This window comes from Protopterus annectens, chromosome 2.part0, assembly GCF_019279795.1.
Source record: "Protopterus annectens isolate FY-2018-M chromosome 2.part0, PAN1.0, whole genome shotgun sequence".
Taxonomy (NCBI): Eukaryota; Metazoa; Chordata; order Ceratodontiformes; family Protopteridae; genus Protopterus; species Protopterus annectens.
The window spans coordinates 803774140-803801653 of NC_056728.1; the positions used below are offsets into that span (position 1 = coordinate 803774140).

A 27514-nucleotide genomic window follows, 5' to 3' on the forward strand; every position below is an offset into this window, starting at 1 on the left:
CTGTGGCGACCCCTAACTGGGAAAAGCCAAAAGACACAACAACAACAACAACAACAGTTCTATAAACTGGTGAAGCAGTGTTAACAAAATAACATTGGTGCAGTTCTATAAACTGGTGAAGTAGTGTTAACAAAATAACATGGGTGTGGTTCTATAAAGTGGTGAAGCAGTGTTAACGAAAGAACATGGGTGCAGTTCTATGAACTGGTGAAGCAGTGTTAACAAAATAAAATGGGTGCAGTTCTATAAACTGGTGAAGCAGTGTTAAAATAAAATGGGTGCAGTTCTATAAACTGGTGAAGCAGTGTTAATAAAATAATATGGGTGCAGTTCTATAAACTGGTGAAGCAGTGTTAATAAATAACATGGGTGCGGTTCTATAAACTTGTGAAGCAGTGTTAATAAAATAACATGGGTGCAGTTCTATAAACTGATGAAGCAGTTTTAATAAAATAACATGGGTGTGGTTCTATACACTCTTGAAGCAGGGTTTATAAACTAACATGAGTACAGTTCTATAAACTGGTGAAGCAGTATTAATAAAATAACATGGGTACAGTTCTATAAACTTGTGAAGCAGTGTTAATAAAATAACATGGGTACAGGTCTATAAACTGATGAAGCAATATTAATAAAATAACATGGGTGCAGTTCTATAAACTGGTGAAGCAGTGTTAATAAAATAACATGGGTGCAGTTCTATAAACTGGTGAAGCTGTGTTAATAAAATAACATAGGTGCAAGTCTATAAACTGGTGAAGCAGCGTTAATAAAATAACATGGGTTCAGTTCTATAAACTGGTGAAGCAGTATTAATAAAATAACACGGGTGCAGTTCTATAAACTGATGAAACAGGGTTTATAAACTAACATGGGTGCAGTTTTGAAAACTGGCGAAGCAGGTTTTTAAACTAACAAGGGTACAGTTCTATAAACTGATGAATCAGTGTTAATAAACTAACATGGGTGCAGTTCTATAAACTTGTGAAGCAGTGTTAACAAAAATAACATGGGTGCAGTTCTATAAACTGGTGAAGCAGTGTTAATAAACTAACATTTGTGCAGTTCTATAAACTGCTGAAGCAGTGTTAATAAAATAACATGGGTGCAGTTCTATAAACTGGTGAAGCAGTGTTAATAATATAACATGGGTGTGGTTCTACAAACTGCTAAAGCAGTGTTAATAAAGTTACATGGATGCAGTTCTATAAACTGGTGAAGCAGTGTTAATAAAATAACATGGGTGCAGTTCTATAAACCGGTGAAGCAGGGTTTATAAACTAACATGGGTACAGTTCTATAAACTGGTGAAGCAGGGTTTATAAACTAACATGGGTACAGTTCTATAAACTGGTGAAGCAAGGTTTATAAACTAACATGGGTACAGTTCTATAAACGGATGAAACAGTATTAATAAAATAACATGGGTGCGGTTCTATAAACTGCTGAAGCAGTGTTAAAATTATATGCGTGCAGTTCTATAAACTGTTGAAGCAGTGTTAATAAAATAACATGGGTGTGGTTCTATAAACTGCTAAAGCAGTGTTAATAAAATAACAGGGTGCAGTTCTATAAACTGGTGAAGCAGTGTTAATAAAATAACATTAGTACAGTTCTATAAACTGGTGAAGCAGTATTAATAAAAAAAACATGGGTGCAGTTCTATAAACTGGTGAAGCAGTGTTAATAAAATAAAATGGATGCAGTTCTATAAACCAGTGAAGCAGTGTTAATAAAATAACAAGGGTGCACTTCTATAAACTGGTGAAGAAGGGTTTATAAACTAACAAGGGTACAGTTCTATAAACTGGTGAAACAGGGTTTATAAGCTGACATGGGTACAGTTCTATAAACTGCTGAAGCAGTTTTAATAAAATAACATGGGTGCAGTTCTATAAACTGTTGAAGTGGTGTTAATAATATAACATGGGTGCGGTTCTTTAAACTGGTAAAGCAGTGTTAATAATATAACATGGGTGCGGTTCTATAAACTGTTGAAGCAGTGTTCATAAAATAACATGGGTACGGTTCTATAAACTGGTGAAGCAGTGTTAATAAAAAAAAATTGCGCAGTTCTATAAACTGGTGAAGCAATATTAATAAAATAACATGGGTGCGGTTCTATAAACTGGTGAAGCAGTGTTAAATAACATGGGTGTAGTTCTAAAAACTGGTGAAGCAGTGTTACTAAAATAACATGGGTGCAAGTCTATAAACTGGTGAAGCACTGTTATTAAAATAACATGGGTGCAGTTCTATAAACTGGTGAAGCAGTGTTAATAAATTAACACGGGTGCAGTTCTATAAACTGGTGATGCAGTGTTAATAAAATAACATGGGTGCAGTTCTATAAACCGGTGAAGCAGGGTTTATAAACTAACATGGGCACAGTTCTATAAACTGGTGAAGCAGGGTTTATAAACTAACATGGGTGCAGTTCTATAAACTGGTGAAGCAGAGTTTATAAACTAACATGGGTACAGTTCTATAAACTGGTGAAGCAAGGTTTATAAACTAACATGGGTACAGTTCTATAAACAGGTGAAGCAGTATTAATAAAATAACATGGGTGCAGTTCTATAAACTCCTGAAGTAGTGTTAAAATTATATGCGTGCAGTTCTATAAACTGTAGAAGCAGTGTTAATAAAATGACATGGGTGTGGTTCTATAAACTGCTAAAGCAGTGTTAATAAAATAACATGGGTGCAGTTCTATAAACTGGTAAAACAGGGTTTATAAACTAACACGGGCACAGTTCTATAAACTGCTGAATCGGTATTAATAAAATAACATTGGTAGAGGTGTATAAACTGGTGAAGCAGGGTTTTTAAACAAACATGGGTGTAGTTCTATAAACTGGTGAAGCAGTGTTAATAAACTAACATGGGTACAGTTCTATAAACTGCTGAATCAGTATTAATAAAATAACATGGGTGCAGTTCTATAAACTGGTGAAGCAGTGTTAATAAAATAACATGGGTGCAGTTCTATAAACAGGTGAAGCAGGGTTTATAAAATAACATGGGTGCAGTTCTATAATCTGGTTAAGCAGTGTATATAAACTAACATGGGTACAGTTCTATAAACTGGTGAAGCAGTGTTAATAAAATAACATGGGTGCAGTTCTATAAACTGGTGAATCAGTGTTAATAAAATAACATGGGTGCAGTTCTATAAACAGGTGAAGCAGGGTTTATAAAATAACATGGGTACAGTTCTATAAACTGGTGAAGCAGTGTTAATAAAATAACATGAGTGTGGTTCTATAAACTGGTAAAGCAGTATTAATAAAATAACACGGGTACTGTTCTATAAACTGGTGAAGCAGTGTTAACAAAATATCATGGGTGCGGTTCTATAAACTGGTGAAGCAGTGTAAATAAAATAACATGGGTGCAGTTCTATAAACTGTTGAAGCAGTGTTAACAAAATAACATGGCTGCAGTTCTATAAATTGGTGAAGCAGTGTTAATAAAATAACATGGGTGCAGTTCTATAAACTGGTGAAGCAGTGTTAACAAAATAACATGGGTGCAGTTCTATAAACTTGTGAAGCAGTGTTAATAAAATAACATGGGAGCAGTTCTATAAACTGGTGAAGCAGTGTTAATAAAAAAAAATTGCGCAGTTCTATAAACTGGTGAAGCAGTATTAATAAAATAACATGGGTGCGGTTCTATAAACTGGTGAAGCAGTGTTAAATAACATGGGTGTAGTTCTAAAAACTGGTGAAGCAGTGTTACTAAAATAACATGGGTGCAAGTCTATAAACTGGTGAAGCACTGTTATTAAAATAACATGGGTGCAGTTCTATAAACTGGTGAAGCAGTGTTAATAAATTAACACGGGTGCAGTTCTATAAACTGGTGATGCAGTGTTAATAAAATAACATGGGTGCAGTTCTATAAACCGGTGAAGCAGGGTTTATAAACTAACATGGGCACAGTTCTATAAACTGGTGAAGCAAGGTTTATAAACTAACATGGGTGCAGTTCTATAAACTGGTGAAGCAGAGTTTATAAACTAACATGGGTACAGTTCTATAAACTGGTGAAGCAAGGTTTATAAACTAACATGGGTACAGTTCTATAAACAGGTGAAGCAGTATTAATAAAATAACATGGGTGCAGTTCTATAAACTCCTGAAGTAGTGTTAAAATTATATGCGTGCAGTTCTATAAACTGTAGAAGCAGTGTTAATAAAATGACATGGGTGTGGTTCTATAAACTGCTAAAGCAGTGTTAATAAAATAACATGGGTGCAGTTCTATAAACTGGTAAAACAGGGTTTATAAACTAACATGGGCACAGTTCTATAAACTGCTGAATCAGTATTAATAAAATAACATTGGTAGAGGTGTATAAACTGGTGAAGCAGGGTTTTTAAACAAACATGGGTGTAGTTCGATAAACTGGTGAAGCAGTGTTAATAAACTAACATGGGTACAGTTCTATAAACTGCTGAATCAGTATTAATAAAATAACATGGGTGCAGTTCTATAAACTGGTGAAGCAGTGTTAATAAAATAACATGGGTGCAGTTCTATAAACAGGTGAAGCAGGGTTTATAAAATAACATGGGTGCAGTTCTATAATCTGGTTAAGCAGTGTATATAAACTAACATGGGTACAGTTCTATAAACTGGTGAAGCAGTGTTAATAAAATAACATGGGTGCAGTTCTATAAACTGGTGAAGCAGTGTTAATAAAATAACATGGGTGCAGTTCTATAAACAGGTGAAGCAGGGTTTATAAAATAACATGGGTACAGTTCTATAAACTGGTGAAGCAGTGTTAATAAAATAACATGAGTGTGGTTCTATAAACTGGTAAAGCAGTATTAATAAAATAACACGGGTACTGTTCTATAAACTGGTGAAGCAGTGTTAATAAAATAACATGTGTGCGGTTCTATAAACTGGTGAAGCAGTGTTAATAAAATAACATTGGTGCAGTTCTATAAACTGGTGAAGCAGTGTTAACAAAATAATGTGGGTGCAGTTCTATAAATTTGTGAAGCATTGTTAATAAAATAACACGGGTGCAGTTCTATGAACTGTGAAGCAGTATTAATAAAATAACATGGGTGCAGTTCTATAAACTGGTGAAGCAGTGTTAACAAAATATCATGGGTGCGGTTCTATAAACTGGTGAAGCAGTGTAAATAAAATAACATGGGTGCAGTTCTATAAACTGTTGAAGCAGTGTTAACAAAATAACATGGCTGCAGTTCTATAAATTGGTGAAGCAGTGTTAATAAAATAACATGGGTGCAGTTCTATAAACTGGTGAAGCAGTGTTAACAAAATAACATGGGTGCAGTTCTATAAACTTGTGAAGCAGTGTTAATAAAATAACATGGGTGCAGTTCTATAAACTGGTGAAGCAGTGTTAACAAAATAAAACGGGTGCAGTTCTATAAACTGTTGAAGCAGTGTTAATAAAATAACATGTGTGCAGTTCTATTAATTCCTAAAGCAGTGTTAATAAAATAACATGGGTGCAGTTCTATAAACTGGTGAAGCAGGGTTTATAAACAAACATGGTTACAGTTCTATAAACTAGTGAAACCGTATTAATAAAATAACAAGGGTGCAGTTCTATAAACTGGCAAAGTACTGTTAACAAAATAACATGGGTGCAGTTCTATAAACTGGTGAAGCAGTGTTAACAAAATAACATGGGTGTGGTTCTATAAACTGGTGAAGCAGTGTTAACAAAAAAACATGGGTGCAGTTCTATAAACTGGTGAAGCAGTGTTAATAAAATAACATGGGTGCAGTTCTATAAACTGGTGAAGAAGTGTTAATAAAATAACATGGGTGCACTTTTATAAACTGGTGAAGCAGTGTTAACAAAATAACATTGGTGCAATTCTATAAACTGGTGAAGTAGTATTAACAAAATAACAAGGGTGTAGTTCTTTAAACTGGTGAAGCAGTATTAATAAAATAACATGGGTACAGTTCTATAAACTGGTGAAGCAGTGATAATAAAACAACATGGGTGCAGTTCTATAAACTGGTGAAGCAGTGTTAACAAAATAATATGGGTGCAGTTCTATAAACTAGTGAAGCAGTGTTTACAAAATAACATGAGTACAGTTCTATAAACTGGTGAAGCAGTGTTAATAAAATTACATGGGTGCGGTTCTATAAACTGATGAAGCAGTGATAATAAAAAAATATGGGTGCAGTTCTATAAACTGGTGAAGCAGCGTTAATAAAATAACATGGGTTCAGTTCTATAAACTGGTGAAGCAGTATTAATAAAATAACACGGGTGCAGTTCTATAAACTGATGAAACAGGGTTTATAAACTAACATGGGTGCAGTTTTGAAAACTGGCGAAGCAGGTTTTTAAACTAACAAGGGTACAGTTCTATAAACTGATGAATCAGTGTTAATAAACTAACATGGGTGCAGTTCTATAAACTTGTGAAGCAGTGTTAACAAAAATAACATGGGTGCAGTTCTATAAACTGGTGAAGCAGTGTTAATAAACTAACATTTGTGCAGTTCTATAAACTGCTGAAGCAGTGTTAATAAAATAACATGGGTGCAGTTCTATAAACTGGTGAAGCAGTGTTAATAATATAACATGGGTGTGGTTCTACAAACTGCTAAAGCAGTGTTAATAAAGTTACATGGATGCAGTTCTATAAACTGGTGAAGCAGTGTTAATAAAATAACATGGGTGCAGTTCTATAAACCGGTGAAGCAGGGTTTATAAACTAACATGGGTACAGTTCTATAAACTGGTGAAGCAGGGTTTATAAACTAACATGGGTACAGTTCTATAAACTGGTGAAGCAAGGTTTATAAACTAACATGGGTACAGTTCTATAAACGGATGAAACAGTATTAATAAAATAACATGGGTGCGGTTCTATAAACTGCTGAAGCAGTGTTAAAATTATATGCGTGCAGTTCTATAAACTGTTGAAGCAGTGTTAATAAAATAACATGGGTGTGGTTCTATAAACTGCTAAAGCAGTGTTAATAAAATAACAGGGTGCAGTTCTATAAACTGGTGAAGCAGTGTTAATAAAATAACATTAGTACAGTTCTATAAACTGGTGAAGCAGTATTAATAAAAACATGGGTGCAGTTCTATAAACTGGTGAAGCAGTGTTAATAAAATAAAATGGATGCAGTTCTATAAACCAGTGAAGCAGTGTTAATAAAATAACAAGGGTGCACTTCTATAAACTGGTGAAGAAGGGTTTATAAACTAACAAGGGTACAGTTCTATAAACTGGTGAAACAGGGTTTATAAGCTGACATGGGTACAGTTCTATAAACTGCTGAAGCAGTTTTAATAAAATAACATGGGTGCAGTTCTATAAACTGTTGAAGTGGTGTTAATAATATAACATGGGTGCGGTTCTTTAAACTGGTAAAGCAGTGTTAATAATATAACATGGGTGCGGTTCTATAAACTGTTGAAGCAGTGTTCATAAAATAACATGGGTACGGTTCTATAAACTGGTGAAGCAGTGTTAATAAAAAAAAATTGCGCAGTTCTATAGACTGGTGAAGCAATATTAATAAAATAACATGGGTGCGGTTCTATAAACTGGTGAAGCAGTGTTAAATAACATGGGTGTAGTTCTAAAAACTGGTGAAGCAGTGTTACTAAAATAACATGGGTGCAAGTCTATAAACTGGTGAAGCACTGTTATTAAAATAACATGGGTGCAGTTCTATAAACTGGTGAAGCAGTGTTAATAAATTAACACGGGTGCAGTTCTATAAACTGGTGATGCAGTGTTAATAAAATAACATGGGTGCAGTTCTATAAACCGGTGAAGCAGGGTTTATAAACTAACATGGGCACAGTTCTATAAACTGGTGAAGCAGGGTTTATAAACTAACATGGGTGCAGTTCTATAAACTGGTGAAGCAGAGTTTATAAACTAACATGGGTACAGTTCTATAAACTGGTGAAGCAAGGTTTATAAACTAACATGGGTACAGTTCTATAAACAGGTGAAGCAGTATTAATAAAATAACATGGGTGCAGTTCTATAAACTCCTGAAGTAGTGTTAAAATTATATGCGTGCAGTTCTATAAACTGTAGAAGCAGTGTTAATAAAATGACATGGGTGTGGTTCTATAAACTGCTAAAGCAGTGTTAATAAAATAACATGGGTGCAGTTCTATAAACTGGTAAAACAGGGTTTATAAACTAACACGGGCACAGTTCTATAAACTGCTGAATCGGTATTAATAAAATAACATTGGTAGAGGTGTATAAACTGGTGAAGCAGGGTTTTTAAACAAACATGGGTGTAGTTCTATAAACTGGTGAAGCAGTGTTAATAAACTAACATGGGTACAGTTCTATAAACTGCTGAATCAGTATTAATAAAATAACATGGGTGCAGTTCTATAAACTGGTGAAGCAGTGTTAATAAAATAACATGGGTGCAGTTCTATAAACAGGTGAAGCAGGGTTTATAAAATAACATGGGTGCAGTTCTATAATCTGGTTAAGCAGTGTATATAAACTAACATGGGTACAGTTCTATAAACTGGTGAAGCAGTGTTAATAAAATAACATGGGTGCAGTTCTATAAACTGGTGAAGCAGTGTTAATAAAATAACATGGGTGCAGTTCTATAAACAGGTGAAGCAGGGTTTATAAAATAACATGGGTACAGTTCTATAAACTGGTGAAGCAGTGTTAATAAAATAACATGAGTGTGGTTCTATAAACTGGTAAAGCAGTATTAATAAAATAACACGGGTACTGTTCTATAAACTGGTGAAGCAGTGTTAATAAAATAACATGTGTGCGGTTCTATAAACTGGTGAAGCAGTGTTAATAAAATAACATTGGTGCAGTTCTATAAACTGGTGAAGCAGTGTTAACAAAATAATGTGGGTGCAGTTCTATAAATTTGTGAAGCATTGTTAATAAAATAACACGGGTGCAGTTCTATGAACTGTGAAGCAGTATTAATAAAATAACATGGGTGCAGTTCTATAAACTGGTGAAGCAGTGTTAACAAAATATCATGGGTGCGGTTCTATAAACTGGTGAAGCAGTGTAAATAAAATAACATGGGTGCAGTTCTATAAACTGTTGAAGCAGTGTTAACAAAATAACATGGCTGCAGTTCTATAAATTGGTGAAGCAGTGTTAATAAAATAACATGGGTGCAGTTCTATAAACTGGTGAAGCAGTGTTAACAAAATAACATGGGTGCAGTTCTATAAACTTGTGAAGCAGTGTTAATAAAATAACATGGGAGCAGTTCTATAAACTGGTGAAGCAGTGTTAATAAAAAAATTGCGCAGTTCTATAAACTGGTGAAGCAGTATTAATAAAATAACATGGGTGCGGTTCTATAAACTGGTGAAGCAGTGTTAAATAACATGGGTGTAGTTCTAAAAACTGGTGAAGCAGTGTTACTAAAATAACATGGGTGCAAGTCTATAAACTGGTGAAGCACTGTTATTAAAATAACATGGGTGCAGTTCTATAAACTGGTGAAGCAGTGTTAATAAATTAACACGGGTGCAGTTCTATAAACTGGTGATGCAGTGTTAATAAAATAACATGGGTGCAGTTCTATAAACCGGTGAAGCAGGGTTTATAAACTAACATGGGCACAGTTCTATAAACTGGTGAAGCAGGGTTTATAAACTAACATGGGTGCAGTTCTATAAACTGGTGAAGCAGAGTTTATAAACTAACATGGGTACAGTTCTATAAACTGGTGAAGCAAGGTTTATAAACTAACATGGGTACAGTTCTATAAACAGGTGAAGCAGTATTAATAAAATAACATGGGTGCAGTTCTATAAACTCCTGAAGTAGTGTTAAAATTATATGCGTGCAGTTCTATAAACTGTAGAAGCAGTGTTAATAAAATGACATGGGTGTGGTTCTATAAACTGCTAAAGCAGTGTTAATAAAATAACATGGGTGCAGTTCTATAAACTGGTAAAACAGGGTTTATAAACTAACATGGGCACAGTTCTATAAACTGCTGAATCAGTATTAATAAAATAACATTGGTAGAGGTGTATAAACTGGTGAAGCAGGGTTTTTAAACAAACATGGGTTGTAGTTCTATAAACTGGTGAAGCAGTGTTAATAAACTAACATGGGTACAGTTCTATAAACTGCTGAATCAGTATTAATAAAATAACATGGGTGCAGTTCTATAAACTGGTGAAGCAGTGTTAATAAAATAACATGGGTGCAGTTCTATAAACAGGTGAAGCAGGGTTTATAAAATAACATGGGTGCAGTTCTATAATCTGGTTAAGCAGTGTATATAAACTAACATGGGTACAGTTCTATAAACTGGTGAAGCAGTGTTAATAAAATAACATGGGTGCAGTTCTATAAACTGGTGAAGCAGTGTTAATAAAATAACATGGGTGCAGTTCTATAAACAGGTGAAGCAGGGTTTATAAAATAACATGGGTACAGTTCTATAAACTGGTGAAGCAGTGTTAATAAAATAACATGAGTGTGGTTCTATAAACTGGTAAAGCAGTATTAATAAAATAACACGGGTACTGTTCTATAAACTGGTGAAGCAGTGTTAATAAAATAACATGTGTGCGGTTCTATAAACTGGTGAAGCAGTGTTAATAAAATAACATTGGTGCAGTTCTATAAACTGGTGAAGCAGTGTTAACAAAATAATGTGGGTGCAGTTCTATAAATTTGTGAAGCATTGTTAATAAAATAACACGGGTGCAGTTCTATGAACTGTGAAGCAGTATTAATAAAATAACATGGGTGCAGTTCTATAAACTGGTGAAGCAGTGTTAACAAAATATCATGGGTGCGGTTCTATAAACTGGTGAAGCAGTGTAAATAAAATAACATGGGTGCAGTTCTATAAACTGTTGAAGCAGTGTTAACAAAATAACATGGCTGCAGTTCTATAAATTGGTGAAGCAGTGTTAATAAAATAACATGGGTGCAGTTCTATAAACTGGTGAAGCAGTGTTAACAAAATAACATGGGTGCAGTTCTATAAACTTGTGAAGCAGTGTTAATAAAATAACATGGGAGCAGTTCTATAAACTGGTGAAGCAGTGTTAACAAAATGACATGGGTACAGTTCTATAAACTGGTGAAGCAGGGTTTATAAACTAACATGGTTACAGTTCTATAAACAGGTAAAGCAGTATTAGTAAAAAAACATGGGTACAGTTCTATAAACTGGTAAAACCGCGATGGTGGTGCTGCGGTCGAGTTGTCGCCTCACAGTATGACATTGTCCTGTTCTATTCGTAGGTAGAGCGTCTTCTGTGTGGAGACATGCATGAATGGGCATACCTACATTGAAGGTTGTGCGTCAGAGCTGGCAACTCGGCATGTAAATATCTACTGCCAATCATTAGCAGACCGGAGTTCCACTGTGGTGACCCCTAACTGGGAAAAGCCGAAAGATACAACAATAACAACAGTTCTATAAACTGGTGAAGCAGTGTTAACAAAATAACATTGGTGCAGTTCTATAAACTGGTGAAGCAGTGTTAACAAAATAACATGGGTGTGGTTCTATAAAGTGGTGAAGCAGTGTTAACAAAAGAACATGGGTGCAGTAATATAAACTGGTGAAGCAGTGTTAATAAAATAACATGGGTGCATTTCTATAAACTGGTGAATCAGTGTTAACAGTATAACATGGGTGCAGTTCTATAAACTGGTGAAGCAGTGTTAACAAAATAAAACGGGTGCAGTTCTATAAACTGTTGAAGCAGTGTTAATAAAATAACATGTGTGCAGTTCTATTAATTCCTAAAGCAGTGTTAATAAAATAACATGGGTGCAGTTCTATAAACTGGTGAAGCAGGGTTTATAAACAAACATGGTTACAGTTCTATAAACTAGTGAAACCGTATTAATAAAATAACAAGGGTGCAGTTCTATAAACTGGCAAAGTATTGTTAACAAAATAACATGGGTGCAGTTCTATAAACTGGTGAAGCAGTGTTAACAAAATAACATGGGTGTGGTTCTATAAACTGGTGAAGCAGTGTTAACAAAAAAACATGGGTGCAGTTCTATAAACTGGTGAAGCAGTGTTAATAAAATAACATGGGTGCAGTTCTATAAACTGGTGAAGAAGTGTTAATAAAATAACATGGGTGCACTTTTATAAACTGGTGAAGCAGTGTTAACAAAATAACATTGGTGCAATTCTATAAACTGGTGAAGTAGTATTAACAAAATAACAAGGGTGTAGTTCTTTAAACTGGTGAAGCAGTATTAATAAAATAACATGGGTACAGTTCTATAAACTGGTGAAGCAGTGATAATAAAACAACATGGGTGCAGTTCTATAAACTGGTGAAGCAGTGTTAACAAAATAATATGGGTGCAGTTCTATAAACTAGTGAAGCAGTGTTTACAAAATAACATGAGTACAGTTCTATAAACTGGTGAAGCAGTGTTAATAAAATTACATGGGTGCGGTTCTATAAACTGATGAAGCAGTGATAATAAAAAAATATGGGTGCAGTTCTATAAACTGGTGAAGCAGTGTTAACAAAATAATATGGGCGCAGTTCTATTAACTTGTGAAGCAGTGTTTACAAAATAACATGGGTACAGTTCTATAAACTGGTGAAGCAGTGTTAATAAAATAAAATGGGTGTGGTTCTATAAACTGGTGAAGCAGTGATAATAAAATACCATAGGTGCAGTTCTATAAACTGGTAAAGCAGTATCAATAAAATAACATGGGTGCGGTTCTATAAACTGGTGAGGCAGTGTTAATAAAATAACATGGGTACAGTTCTATAAAATGGTGAAACAGTACTAATAAAATAACATCGGTACAGTTCTATAAACGGGTGAAGCAGTGTTAATAAAATAACAATGCCACAGTTCTATAAACTGGTGAAGCAGTGTTAATAAAATAACATGGGTACAGTTCTTTAAACTGGTGAATTAGTGTTAATAAAATAACAATGGTACAGTTCTATAAACCGGTGAAGCAGTGTTAATAAAATAACATGGGTACAGTTCTATAAACTGGTGAATTAGTGTTAATAAAATAACAGGTTGCAGTTCTATAAACTGGTGAAGCAGTGTTAATAAAATAACATGGGTGCAGTTCTATAAACTGCTGAAGCAGTGTTAACAAAATAACATGGGTACAGTTCTATAAACTGGTGAAGCAGTGTTAATAAAATAACATGGGTACAGTTCTATAAACTGGTGAAGCAGTGTTAGTAAAATAACATGGGTACAGTTCTATAAACTGTTGAAGCAGTGTTAATAAAATAACATGGGTACAGTTTTATAAACTGGTGAAGCAGTGTTAATAAAATAACAGGGTGCAGTTCTATAAACTGGTGAAGCAGGGTTTATAAACTAACATGGGTACAGTTCTATAAACTGGTGAAGCAGGGTTTATAAACTAACATGGGTGCAATTCTATAAACTGCTGAAGCAGTGTTAATAAAATAATATGGGTACAGTTCTATAAACTGTTGAAGCTGTGTTAATAAAATAATATGGGTTCCATTCTATAAACTGGTGAAGCAGTGTTAATAAAATAACATGGGTGCAGTTCTATAAACTGGTGAAGTAGGGTTTATAAATTAACATGGGTACAGTTCTATAAACTGATGAAGCAGTATTAATAAAATAACATGGGTGCAGTTCTATAAACTGGTGAAGCAGTGTTAATAAAATAACATGGGTGCAGTTCTATAAACTGGTGAAGCAGTGTTAATAAAATACAATGGGTGCGGTTCTATAAACTGCTGAAGCAGTGTGGGAGTATGAAATGCAGATAGCATAGGATGGCTATGGGCCATTGTTAGTTGGTGACTGGTATTTGTACATCTAATGAAACTGTCTTCTGCCAAGGCCCATCAAGGCCAGGCCTTGCTTGCTGTTTATCAGTTTAGAAATTTCAAAACAGAAAAATGGAAGACAAAGCAATTCTAACAAAGGACCTTCAAGCAGTCGAAATGCAATGCAGGTAGTTGTTAATACCTTACTTCAGTATCAGTGCACAAGGAGTCCTACTCTGCAAATAGATAACATTGGTCAGAGGGGTTGACTGCAGAAGAAACTATACTTTTATCAACATAATTGTGCAAATTTTCTTATCACTACAAAGATGTGGATCATCCTGGAGTCCCATACAGTAAAAGTGTTTTTACTTAACAAGCTTTGGAGCACAGCACAAGGATGAGGTGGGATGATCAAAAAGCAGTAATACACCTGATGTGTCATCATTGTCTGCTACATGAATGACCACTGCAGATGATTATAAATATTATGTTTCAGATTCACTAGAAATATATAGATAGAAGGAAACAAAGACGCAAGACTGTTCTAATGGCTTTGACCATGTAGTAAGCCAGGTGTGGGTTCAGAATGATTGTGAGTTTCCCAAAGTTGTGATGATAATCTAGCAAAGAAATAAAATATGATATCCTCCATTAGTATGCCTGTGGGATTTCATCAGTCTGGTATTTCAAGAAAAAGTTTATTTGTTCCCATAGCAGAGACAATCCACGGGGTGCTGCCTAATATTATTCCAGACAGGAAGACAATGAACTGTTAGAGCCATAGATGTAAAAAATAGTAGATGATTCAGACACCAAATAGTCAAACACTTGCAAATAGCACTAATCCAAAGTACTGAAAAGGTAGGAGAGTATGTAAATAATTATTTTAATTGTCCAAAATCTTGGGAGTGAAATGAAGTCTTCAAATGTTGATTGCAAAGGAAAAAGGAACTAGAGTCCTGACAGATATGTTGTATGACTGCTATAAATGAATACTGCACTGCACTAATAGTGATGGGCAATAAATATGGGTGAGGCCAGTATACATACTTGCAAAGGTAGTAGTGAAACAATTTTTCATAGCTTGCAGCTGATTTACTGAATAAGTGACTGAAGATATCCGGACTAAGATCATCTTATAAAGAATGCAAATACTGAACACGTTTTTCAAATGTTGATTACATGCAAAGTTAAAAAATAGCTCCACCACTTAGATAAAGCCAAATTTACTACAAAACATAAATTAATGAAAATAAAGGCAATCCAGTGCCATTGCTACTTGTTAACAACTTTATTAAAACAACACAATAAAAAACACCTTTAAAACGCAAGTAATACTTTTCCTAGAAATAGCTTCATCAGGCAAATAAGCATAACAGTCAAATGAGAGTGTTTTTATACATACATTAAAATCAGTTAAAAATCATGTCTCAATCAATTAACAATTGACAATTAAGATTTAAAGGTATATTCACTTGACTATTCCTTAAAGCTTTCAAAACTGGTTTGATGATAAATGTCTCATTTAAGATATAGCAAAATCAACTGTAGACTTTAGATAATTTTGGTTCAAATCAGGGTAAAGGAGTTTAACCAGACACTGTAAATGTCACAAACTGTAGAAACAAACAAATCCAAACTGCAACTCAGGAAACAAACGCAGGCTCAAGAGCACAAAGCCACCAAAGCGAAAAAAAGTAAAAACAGGTTTATTACTTTGCAACTAAACAGTATGATACAAATATAAACGGTTTACTTTTGTATCATACTCTTTCGTTGCAAAGTAATAAACCTGTTTTTACTTTTTTTCACTTTGGAGACTTTGTGTCCTTGAGCCTGCGTTTGTTTCCTGACAAACTGTAGAAACTCTAAAATGTGTCATATCCTATGAAATCACATGAAATGTTTTTTCTCAACAATGCAAAATTTGTTTATGCTTTCCTCCCCATGAGCATAGCTCTCTATTTTACCAATTTTTTGCAGAATGTGCAGATTTTTGCCTCATATTTTTGGTCCATTTTTCATAAAATTATATATTTTTTGGAAAATTAGTGGAAAATCCTTAAAGACTGCAGTTAAAAAATAATGATAGATGTTTGAGTTTCAGACTTCATACCCTTCAGAAAATTCACGCTAATGCAAAACCTGCTATTCTATTCACTTTCTAAGTTTGTAACAGCTATATTTAAAAAATGCCCCTATTTTTGGGCCTTTGTCCCACTTTTATTTATGGCTTTGTCCAGATTTTGTTTCTCTAAAGGATGGGAGGTATGCCCATGAGATACACAAGTTCACCAGCAAAAGAAATGCTTACAGAGGAAAAGGAGTCAAAGAGCAGTTGTAAACCAAATGCTAATGCAAAATAGTAACAAAAATGATCTTTTACAAAATGATTTGTCACACAGAAGTAAATAATACATTTTGCACCTGTGGATAAACAAAGTAAGCAAAGGGAAATTAAAAGATAACTCCAACTGGATGATTATGAGGCTGGGATTTATTGCTGTGTTTGAAGTATTATTTTAAGGCATTTCTTAGTCTGAGGTGGAAATCTTAAGTACAAACTCACATGAAGTATAATTAACAGTCAACATTATGGCTTAATAGTTTTCACAACTAGGGGAAGATAATTTCCTAAAACTGTACATCTTGCCTAAAGCCCAGTTATGTGCACCCCCCAGATTGTAGTCTGTATGTTGAAAGCTCATAAGTTGATCACTACAGATAGTGCAGAAATGTGCAATGTGTTTATACTACAGTAAGCAGGAAAGCTTTCAGTTCCTTGTAGTAATTTGAAATTTCAAAAAGAACTAAACCAAATGCATGATGCAGAGAATAGTATTTAAATAACTCAGAAGACAGAATTCCCAGCAACCATTTAAAAACAAGAATGGGGAATGCATGATATGCATATTACATGTTAGCCAACAGAAAATTTGCAGGAGCTGCTGAAAATATACTTTCCTGGACATGGTTGTGAGGAAGAGAGAAAAATTCCAAAAGGGGTCAAAAAGTGTCACAACGCTTGAAAGCAAGGTGCGATCACTAACTGCACATGGTGAGCTGTGTGATACAGCAGAAAATTGATATGAACTGCAGTGCAAATAACATGATCAGAGTAGGTGCAATGAAATTTGTAAGACCAAATTTATTTTGCATACCAGTCTATACTTTCAAACATAACATTTTTGTTTCTCTTTTTTTTTCAGATGAGTACTGGATTTTAACCAAGGATAATTGAGGCGGGTTCAAAATCCAGGTATGTTATATTTATCGCTTTATGAAATCAGATCTGAAACTGATTTCCAGTCTTAGTATATCAGATGCTATATTACACATTCCCTAAATGTAAAAATGGTACATAACAGTGTACAACATGAATAACATGGTATTAAGAGCTTCAACAGCTTCCAGAATATTTTATGGATAGACCATTTTTAAGTGATATATATCTCCTGTAACCAGGTAATCTGCGCCTTGTAGCTGGTGATTTTCTTTACTGACTAAGGTTTTTTTTGTGAGATTTAATATTGAAGACGTAATGCTTCATACACTGAATGGTTTTATAACTGTTCATTTCTTGGTTAGTATAAGTGAAATTATCTCTTGTTAAGTGATATATTATTCCATGTTATTTTCACCACACCATTGTTATATTATTCATTTGCCTTAGTCCCCATTAAGTGGCCAAAACAAAATCAAATCAAAAGGTTTCACACAAAACACCTGGTTTTCCACAGTTCTGCCACATCTAAACTTACTATCTAGGTTGCATCAACATGATGAAAGTGCTCACTGCATTAGTGAATTAAGCATATATCTCAAGTGTCACACATTAATGAGGAGTAATATTTACTTCAGCTCTCAAAAGCCTCACTATACTGTAGGAATAAGGTGATATTATACAATGACAGTGCCTGTGTGCATACGTGCATACTCGTGTGTGTGTGTGTGTGTGTGTGTGTGTGTGTGTGTGTGTGTGTGTGTGTGTGTGTGTGTGTGTGGGTATACATTGATCCATATTTCAGAAAAAAAAGTCTTTTCTTCTCCATTTTAATTGAGGTACACTTATCTAAAGCTGCATTTCAGTGATCTGATTGTGTCAGTGAATAGCAGTACTTTTGATTTGTTGAAGATGCATTTTGTAATGGTGGGCAAAAATGTACACTTTAAATTGCATTTTTGCTGTTTCTCTGAATTGGAGAAATAGTGAAATCACATCAATAAACTGGGTGCACAGATGTGAGAGGGCAAGAGTTCCCCAACAAAAATGGGTTTAATTCTGTAATTTTACTGTTATTTGTAATAGATTTGTATATACAGGTCATTTAATTTTCATGGCAATACTATGAAAGTGCTTTACCTCTGTCTGTCGTTTTTATGATGATAAAGTAACCCCATAAAACTACTATAATTTCTAATGTATTTGACTCAATGATGCTTTATGTCCATTTTCAAGCCTGATCAATGTGTCTTACAGCATGTCCATTTATCAAATATTATGTCACACACTTTAGTGAATGATTAAATGATGAAATAGTCCTACTGATGTCACAGATCAGGCTGAGGCTGCCTGTGTGAGTTACTCGAGTGGAGCTTGACTTGTGGATATGCAGTAGTCCCATCAAGGTGGAGGTCCTTGTTTGCCTTGTAAGCCAGATAGAGGTCACCTCTGAGGAGTCTGTATGAAACCAATTAGAGGGATAGAGCTTTTAGCTTATCTGTGTATGGTAGATTTTTGAGGCTCTGAATTCTCCTGGTGAGGAACCTCTGTGGTCTCTCCAGCTGCTGCATGTGCTTTATGAGGTACATGCCGAATGGGATGTTATACTCAATAATGTGTCTTATAAGGGAAGAATACAGGGATGTTATCACATCTTGTCCCTGGATGACATACTCTTATTTATGAGGTGAGCCATGTAGAAAGCTTTCCATACAATGGAATCAGCATGGAGGTCAAAAGTCAGGTTGCTATCAACCTGGGTGTCCAAATCCCTCACCACTAAATGCATGCTTAGGACATTGTTATTAATGTGATCATTTGTGGGGACATCACTCTCCTCAAAGGGGATGATGATACATTTTTTTTGTATTCAGCATGAGGCCATGTTTCTGGCACCAGTCATTTATTTGGGTGAGACCCTCTTGGAGGATGTCCATGTCACCAGGAGAATTGATGACAGGTCTCAGCTTGTAGTCATCTGCAAAGTTGGTTAGCCATAGCCCACTGGTTTTGGCCTGCACCTCAGAAAAGTATATCCCAAATAACAGAGGTTCCAAGCCCGAACCCTGGGGTACTATTTTATCTGTAATCTGCTTGGTAAATTCAAGTGAACAACTAGATTGTCATACAAAATAAAACAAACAGAACTAGTAATGTATTGTAAAGTAAGAAGCCATCATCCCCCATAATATCATGTAGTAGATGTGATAGTGTTTTTTAATCTTTCATCAGTCATCAAGGTGTTACATAATAACTATGTGACAGTGCATCTCACAGCAAAACAACACTGTGAGGCAAGCAGTTCTACCTGATACATTCCTTTCTTCCAGCTTTTCAGAACCACAGCAACAAGTTTTCAGCTGTAAAATGAGTGTACGATACTAAAATATTTTTTTAAAAGCCACTAAGCAGTAGCACACTCTTTATTAGTGAATATAGTGCTGTACTTCACAATTTGCTTTCTTGTTCTTTTAGATTAATATATCTTTTCTAACTGCTGGTGCCCAGGCACATTGAATGCTGCTATATGAAAAAGGAGCAGAACTACTCCATTGAGAAAAAATCCAGTACACATCTAATAGAGTCTCATATGTGGTACCATGCCTAATGACATTTGATGTCATTTCCTCTTGTTAATTTCTACATAATCTTCTTACTAGATCCTTGGACATGGGCTCACAGCCCTTCATAGGATCATAGGTTCATAGGTGTTTACCAGGCTATCAACCACAAGGGCCTTTTTAGGCCTAGCCATGCATCCTAAATCTCTGACGAGTTCTGATACCCTTGATAAGTGTAAGCATGGGCCTGGGAGATGAACCATTTACAGGTGGGAAAACAGAAATTCATCCCTGGATTGGCACCTATGTTTCTAAGACATAATTTCTGGTTTCCCATCCAATTGTCCAAGTTGCACTTTAATTGAGTTAGGGAGGAACTCTGCATCACATGGATGGGTAACCTGTTCTATAGATGGGGTAGACTCTGGGATACATACCTATTCTGTCCAGCAGGTCTTATTTATATCACAGTCAAGGTTTAAGTCTTTAGAACAGGTAGTTCTGGTGCTGTTTTTTGTAGATATGCAGGAGGTCCATCAGTGGGGTCTGACAATGTCCTGTATGCCAGGCATAGATCTCTCCTCAAAGCCTGAAGGAGACAGAATGCAGTTATAGGGTCTTGAGGAGGTCTGCATAGGACATTTACTTATACCCTGTATTCTTTTAGTGAGGAACCTCTGTGGACATTCCAATTGCTGGATATGCCTAGTTAGGTACATACCAAAGAGGGCATTGTACTCAAGGACAGGTCTAATGAATGCAGAGTACAGTGGAGCAATAACTTCCTTGGACCTAGATGCCATACCTTTGTTTATAAGTTGTGCAAATTTGTGTCAGTGTGAGATTCAGTGACAGCTCCTAATTTGCAATCATCTACAAATTTAGTCAGCCAGAGACCACTGACATTGGCCTTAACTTCTGAGAAGTAAATGACAAAAAGGAGTGGTCCAAGGACTAATCCCTGAGGGACTCCACTTGTGACTGGCCTCTTTGTAGAAGTCGACTCTTGTGTTCAAACTTCCTAGGTCCTGTCTTTGAGTCAGTTGGGTATTCACCGGATGACATACGTGTTTGTACCTAACCTGTTGAGTTTTTCAACAGTACACAAGTGGGCTTTTGTGTCAAATGCCTTGGCCAGATCAAGGTAGGCAGTGTGAACAATTTTGACCTCACGCATTGTTTGTTGACCTTCTCAAAGAAGTCCACTAGGGTGAGTAGGCATGATCTGCCCTTGATGAAATCAAACTGGTTTGGGTCCAGTGTCTGGACATTTACTATATCTCTATTGATCATCTCCATCATAATTCTTTCCATGGCTATACATATAAGACTGGTAAGACTTATGAGTCTGATGTTTCCAGGGTGTGTAGCCTGTTGCCTTTCTCTATTCATGAGGCACAAAGCCTGTTTGGAAGCTACAGTTAAACAGTAATTCCAGAGACCCTCATAGGTCATGTTTTATGCTATTTAGAAGGCATCCTGGGATATTGTCTGGGCCCCATTTATGCAGTGTTCTTGGTCTTAGAGAGAGCATTGAGGACCTGTTCCCTAGTGATAGTAGGGGAGACATTTCCTGAGGCGAAGTTGACCAGAAGAGAGGGGTAAAGTTGGAGCTGAATTTATCAGCATATTCTGGCTCAGTGTAGGTGACTCCATTTACAATGAGCTCTGCACACAGTGTATTGCCTTTGAGATCACGGACTAAGCTAAAGAATGCTCTGTGGTTGTCCTTGGCCTGGAAGGCCAAACTTACCTCAAATTTGGCTTTGGTAGACTTTATTTGTCCTCTGAGTTGTTTGTTTAGTTTAATGAGAGTACTTTTATCCTGATGTCTGCTGCACCTCTTAATTTTTGCCATAATTTTCTTCCTCCTGTTATACAGCCTATTGATTTTGTGATTCCACTAGGGTGGCTTGTTTTTGTGAGTTAGTTCTGTACTTCTTCCTCGTGGGTACAGCTGTCTCTATGCAGCTATTAATATGTTTATACAGGGTTTCTGTGAACAGTTCTGCATAGGCAGTAGTGTTTCCAGAGTTTTTCAGGCCTTGATATTTTGCCAGGTTCTCACTTAATAGCAGGAGCTTAGCCTTAGAATAGTTCCCGATTATTCCAGGTTTAGCTGGAGATCCAGGTTTTATTTTTACTCCAAAGGAGACTATTTTGTGGTCTGACCTTACCAGAGAAGGCTTTACAGTAGGGGGTGTGCAGCACTCTTCCATATTAGTGAGGACCAGACCCAGTATGGTTGCATCTGGTTGGTGTATTAACTATCTGGTCCAGGGAGTTTGTGTTTACAAAATCCAGGAATCTCTGTGCATGTATGTTTGGTGTAGTATAAAATTCCTTGTTAATAGTGGGTTAATTAAAGTCACCCATGAATATGGCATTGGGTTGGATGGTTAGTTTTTCTAATAAGTTTAATTACATGGTATGGGTTTCCTGGGTCATAGAGGGGGACCTATAGAATCTTATTCCAAGCAGCAGTCTAGAATCCATGTAGCAGTCTAGAATCCATGTAGCCAATAGCCTGAAGGGTTGGGCCTAGAGGCTAAGCTTGCTTTTTTTTTTTTTTGACATGTCTGTCCTCCAGTTTTTCCTGCTGCTGCCAGAAAGTCACAGCAAACATATGATGACACATTTGCAGAAAAAAGCCATCTTGTGCTAATTGTGTGGGACCCCAGCATACAATGCTACTTAATAATCATGCAGGTGACACATCTTCCTTTTGCAAAAAAATCTGCATAATCAGCTCATGGGCACTGATGCCCAGACACACAAACACACACACACACACACACACACACACACACACACACACACACACACACACACACACGCACACACACACACACACACACACACACACACACACACACACACACACACACACACACACACACACACACACACACGCATGCACACACATGCACAAACACACACACACACTCACACAGTTTTCCCTATCAGAGCCAAGCTTATGTCAATAGCTGGTAATAATACTAACACTGCATCAGTTTTTAGGAGCATTTTTAGATACTTTTTCCAGTTCCATTTATAATTGAACATAATTTTAAAACAGCAGTATAGAGGTTTCATTTCATGCAGGTTCACGTGCAGTGTTCTTATTATAAATCCATAAATTTCAAAATATGTATGCAAAATTAGCAGGGCATCAATTAATCAGATAAATTTGTTACTGTTTGGATTTGCAGTTGAGTTTCAAGCAGAATTGCAACTTAATGGAACTTTGCAAATCATAAAAAAGATATACATTTTGACAGTCAAAACTCAACAGTATGGTACATAAATATCCGAAAGACAACTTTATTCAAATGTTAAGGAGCTCAGACTATGCTGCATATACTCAGGGCACATTGCCTGCATATTACCTTACCTCTGTCATACAGACAGTAATTCAGCCATATTTGAAATGCACAACATTATAGATTATACATTCTTTTCCACAATGATAGCTCATAACTTACTTTGTACCATCTCTTTGTGCCTTAAATGTTATTATTCACTGTAATATGAATCTATTTTTCTTTAGTATTCTGTGTGCTACCCTCCCAAATAAATTCCAGGAGGCGCTCCATCTCTCTACCAGCATTAATTGCATATCAAATGTCTGGAAGAATCTGTGCAAAGTATTTATTTCAAGTCAGGTCAAATAGATTTATATTATTAAAGAAGATAATTCTTTTTAACCTTTTGAAAGTGATACCTTGGTAAAAATCAGCAATTTTAATATGCATGATTTAGTTACTAGAAGCACTGCTGTGACTCAGGGATAGGCAATGATTTTTAACACAAGCACACATATCCTGCAATCATATTATTGTGGTTCATAGTTAAATTCAGGACAAACAAGTGTTTATTTTAGCAGAACTAGCATTTCAAAGAGAGTTAAAACTTTAGTTTCTGTTATTAGACATTATTTTAAATACCTAATTCATGTACAAGTATTAGTGCCTATTAGCAAAGCACTTGCTGGACCATATGGGTGCCCAAAGTTTAGTCGTAGGTCAGGATTAGTAATAATAAAAAAAAAGTATTGTAAATGTACAAGGAACTGTATGTGATGCAATGGTTCCCTCTATGCATTCAAAATCACACAGTGGTATTACTTAAAGCAGTGTTTACAGCACTACAGCAAACAGGAATTTAGACAACTATGAAATGCAAAAAGCTTAGTATTATGTTATGAAGTACTAGACCAAGAAAGTCGCTCATTATCTGTTTTAATGTACATTAGTTAATATTATTTCCTTTTAGCTTCCACCTTTTTAAACAAAAAATACCCATTATTAATTTATTTACTTGTTTATTTGTTTATTTAGTTACTTATGTATTTATTTGCTTATATTTGCTTACAGGAAAAGTCCGACTAGGTCATAAATAATCCCTTTTAAGCAGAAGCCGAGGATGAAAAGCTCTATCAGTTTTTGTGTGCATTAAGTAACTAAGTTGATGTACACAGATTTGCTTAAAATACATTTTACAAAACAGGAAAAATACAGAAAATAATAAATAATATAGAAATATTCGGCTTGTAATAATCAAATTACAACACAAGAAATGAAAAAGAGACATTGCACTCCACTAATGCTAATGAAATGTTTAACATTCATTTATTTTGTTTCATTTATTTATATTGTAGTTATTTCGGCTGTAAGATTTCAGCCAAGTAAGTCAGTGGCAAGTCATTCTAGACACTTGTAAACTAATTGCAATAAGCAGAAGATAACAAATGCATTGTTATTTATTTATGACTGTTTTATTAAACAGGTTGTCTAACTGGGTATTGAGCAATTTTCTGTTGGAGACAGACAAAAAAAAGTTCCAAAACTGAAATGTAGATCAGAATAATCCAAAACAATTCCCTTCACATCAACAGACAGTAATGTGAAACAGACAGTAATTGGACAAGAGGCCTCAAATGCTGATGAATTAAAGGCCATGTGAAGCTGGCTGCAATTAGCTGAGCGTAGACAACAAAAAAGAATAATAATAATAAAACAGGAAAATTCAGCGTTTAAGCTCGAGTTCATAGGATCATAGGAGGTTACTAGGCTACTGGCCCTGAGGCCCTTACAAGCCTAACCAAGAGATTAGCCCATGCATAGACAAATCAGCACCCAATGCCCCTGTCCAGCAGGGACAGGGGTGGAATCCAAGGGATGTATTTTCTATTTCCCATCCACTTATCCAGGTTGCGCTTAAAAAGGGGTAAAGAAGTACTCTGCTTGATGTGGAGAGTGAGTCTATTCCATCGATGGGGGAGTCTCTGGGACACAAATCTGTCCCACCAAATAGTCCTACTGATGTCACAGATCAGGCTGAGGCTGTCTGTGTGAGTTACTCGAGTGGAGCTCGACTTGTGGATATGCAGTAGTCCCATCAAGGTGGAGGTCCTTGTTTGCCTTGTAAGCCAGATAGAGGTCACCTCTGAGGAGTCTGTATGAAACCGATTAGTGGGATAGTTTAGCCTATCTGTGTATGGTAGATTTTTGAGGTCCTGAATTCTGCTGGTGAGGAACCTCTGTGGTCTCTCCAGCTGCTGCATGTGCTTTATGAGGTACATGCTGAATGGGGTGTTGTACTCAATAATGTGTCTTATAAGGGAAGAATGCAGGGATGTTATGACCTCTTGTCCCTGGATAAGATACTCTTACTTATGAGGTGAGCCATGTAGAAAGCTTTCCATACAATGGAAGCAGCATGGAGGTCAAAAGTCAGGTTGCTATCAACCTGGGTGCCCAAATCCCTCACGATTGAATGCATGCTTAGGACGTTGTTATTAATGTTATTATTTGTAGGGACATCACTTTCCACAAAGGGGATGATGATACATTTTTTTGTATTCAGCATGAGGCCATGTTTCTGGCACCAGTCATTTGTTTGGGTGAGACCATCTTGGAGGATGTCCATGTCACCAGGAGAATTGACGGGCAGGTCCCAGCTTGTAGTCATCTGCAAAGCTGGTCAGCCATAGCCCACTGGTTTTGGCCTGCACCTCAGAAAAGTATATCCCAAACAACAGAGGCCTCAAGCCCGAACCCTGGGGTACTATTTTATCTGTAATTTGCTTGGTAAATTTAAGTGAACAACTAGATTGTCATACAAAATAAAACACACAGAACTATTTATGTATTGTAAAGTAAGAAGCCCTCATCCCCTATTATATCATGAAGTAGATGTGACAGTGTTTTTTAATCTTTCATCAGTCACCAAGGTGTTACATAATAACTATGCGCCAGTGCATCTCACAGCAAAACAACACTGTGAGGTAAGCAGTTCTACCTGTACATTCCTTTCTACCAGCTTGTCAGAACCACAGTAACAAGATTTCAGCTGTAAAATGGGTATAAGATATTTTTTAAAAGATACTGACAGCTAACTTGTTCTGGCTAGTACCTTGATACATTGAGACAAATGTTCATTTGCCCACAAAGATTTCACTATCCACTATGAGAGGATGAAAGCAAATGCATTGAGGATCAGAATCTTCAAACTGGCTTTACCAAAAAAGAAAAAAAAACTGCTGAAAAACACCTTTCAAGTTTTCTTTTTATTTTGTTTGCAACACACACAGAGATATATATATATATATATATATATATATATATATATAGATAGATAGATAGATAGATAGATAGATAGATAGATATTAACTCCATGGTCACACCAACTTAAAGAAGGTAGAAACTCCCCGAAAAATGCCATCACTGCTGGCACAGCTCACAGAGAGTAATTTCATATGGAGAAATTCCTATCATTGGTGACTTGAACCTTGGGCAGTTGAAGCTCGAATCTTCAATCTTAATCCATCAGTAGGTCTCCAATCCACAAACATTCCAAGAAGCAGCAATTTAACATGTTTGTTTTCCAAAAAAATGATGTTCAACTTTCTTAGTATGTATAGCATTACTAGCAAGCTATGTAACAGTTCGTCTGGCTACAAAATCACACTGCAAGATTTGCATTTTCACATGATACAAATTAGAATCTTTCTTCATTTTCAGTTCCACAAAAAACATCGTTCAGTTGCACAATAAATCTAGGGCACCGAAATCATTTTTAAAGGATGTTACCAAATGGGATGATCTGATAAGCTCCCAGATGGAATGTGAAACAAAAATACACATGTGAACAAACCTTCCAAAGAAGCAATGAAGCAACATTATTTTTCCTTTAGGTAATTCACCCACTCAACCAAGTAGAATTGAGACCCATAACTGCAAGTCCCGAAATTGTAAAAAGTAAACAAGAAACCTAATCTAACATTAACTGCTCTCCTTTTACATTTGCTTTTTTTTTTTTTTTTTTCAAAAAGCAAGTCCTCCTGCATCACTACAACCCTGTACCATATATGTGCTAACTCCAAAATGTGTCTGCCTTGGAGTAAGGGGAATGCCTCAAAGTATGCTGGTAGTGTATAGCGTATATATATATATATATATATATATATATATATATATATATATATATATATAGATATATATATAGAGCTCATTTTCTAGAAATTTTGTGGTGGCAATCAAACTAACATCAAACTTAAAGTCATTATTATCATTACATTATCTTAAGATGAATGTTATTTTGCCTGCCTCCACTGCAACGCCACACAATCTTTTTTGTTTCCTTAACTGCTGTTAAGTATTACGGATAAAGGCTATACAAGGGAAGAAAGAATATGAGCTTGGTTCATTATTTCGACTGCAGTTAATTTATTTTTACATTGCAAATATAATATTTACTTGAAAAAGTCCACTAAACAGCCCTTTTTACTTATTGTATTATACTGTCCTACACACACAGAAAAAAATGGCAAACTCCACAGATACAATATCACTCTTTTCTGGGGCTGGACAAAGTCAACTGTCATGGTAGAGGAAGAGATGAATCAAAATGCAGAAAACAAACACTGAAAATAGCAAA

General features: G+C 35.8%; 1 protein-coding gene across 1 annotated transcript in view; it reads left to right on the top strand.

Moving 5' to 3' along the window:
- The window catches only part of PTPRD (protein tyrosine phosphatase receptor type D), a 6523893-nt gene that overhangs the window by 4244502 nt on the left and 2251877 nt on the right, over positions 1 to 27514 (top strand). Inside the window, exon 11 of the mRNA XM_044061085.1 lies at positions 16999 to 17048. The gene's annotated coding sequence lies outside the window, so the exon portion shown is untranslated. The remainder of the gene's footprint in view (positions 1 to 16998; positions 17049 to 27514) is intronic.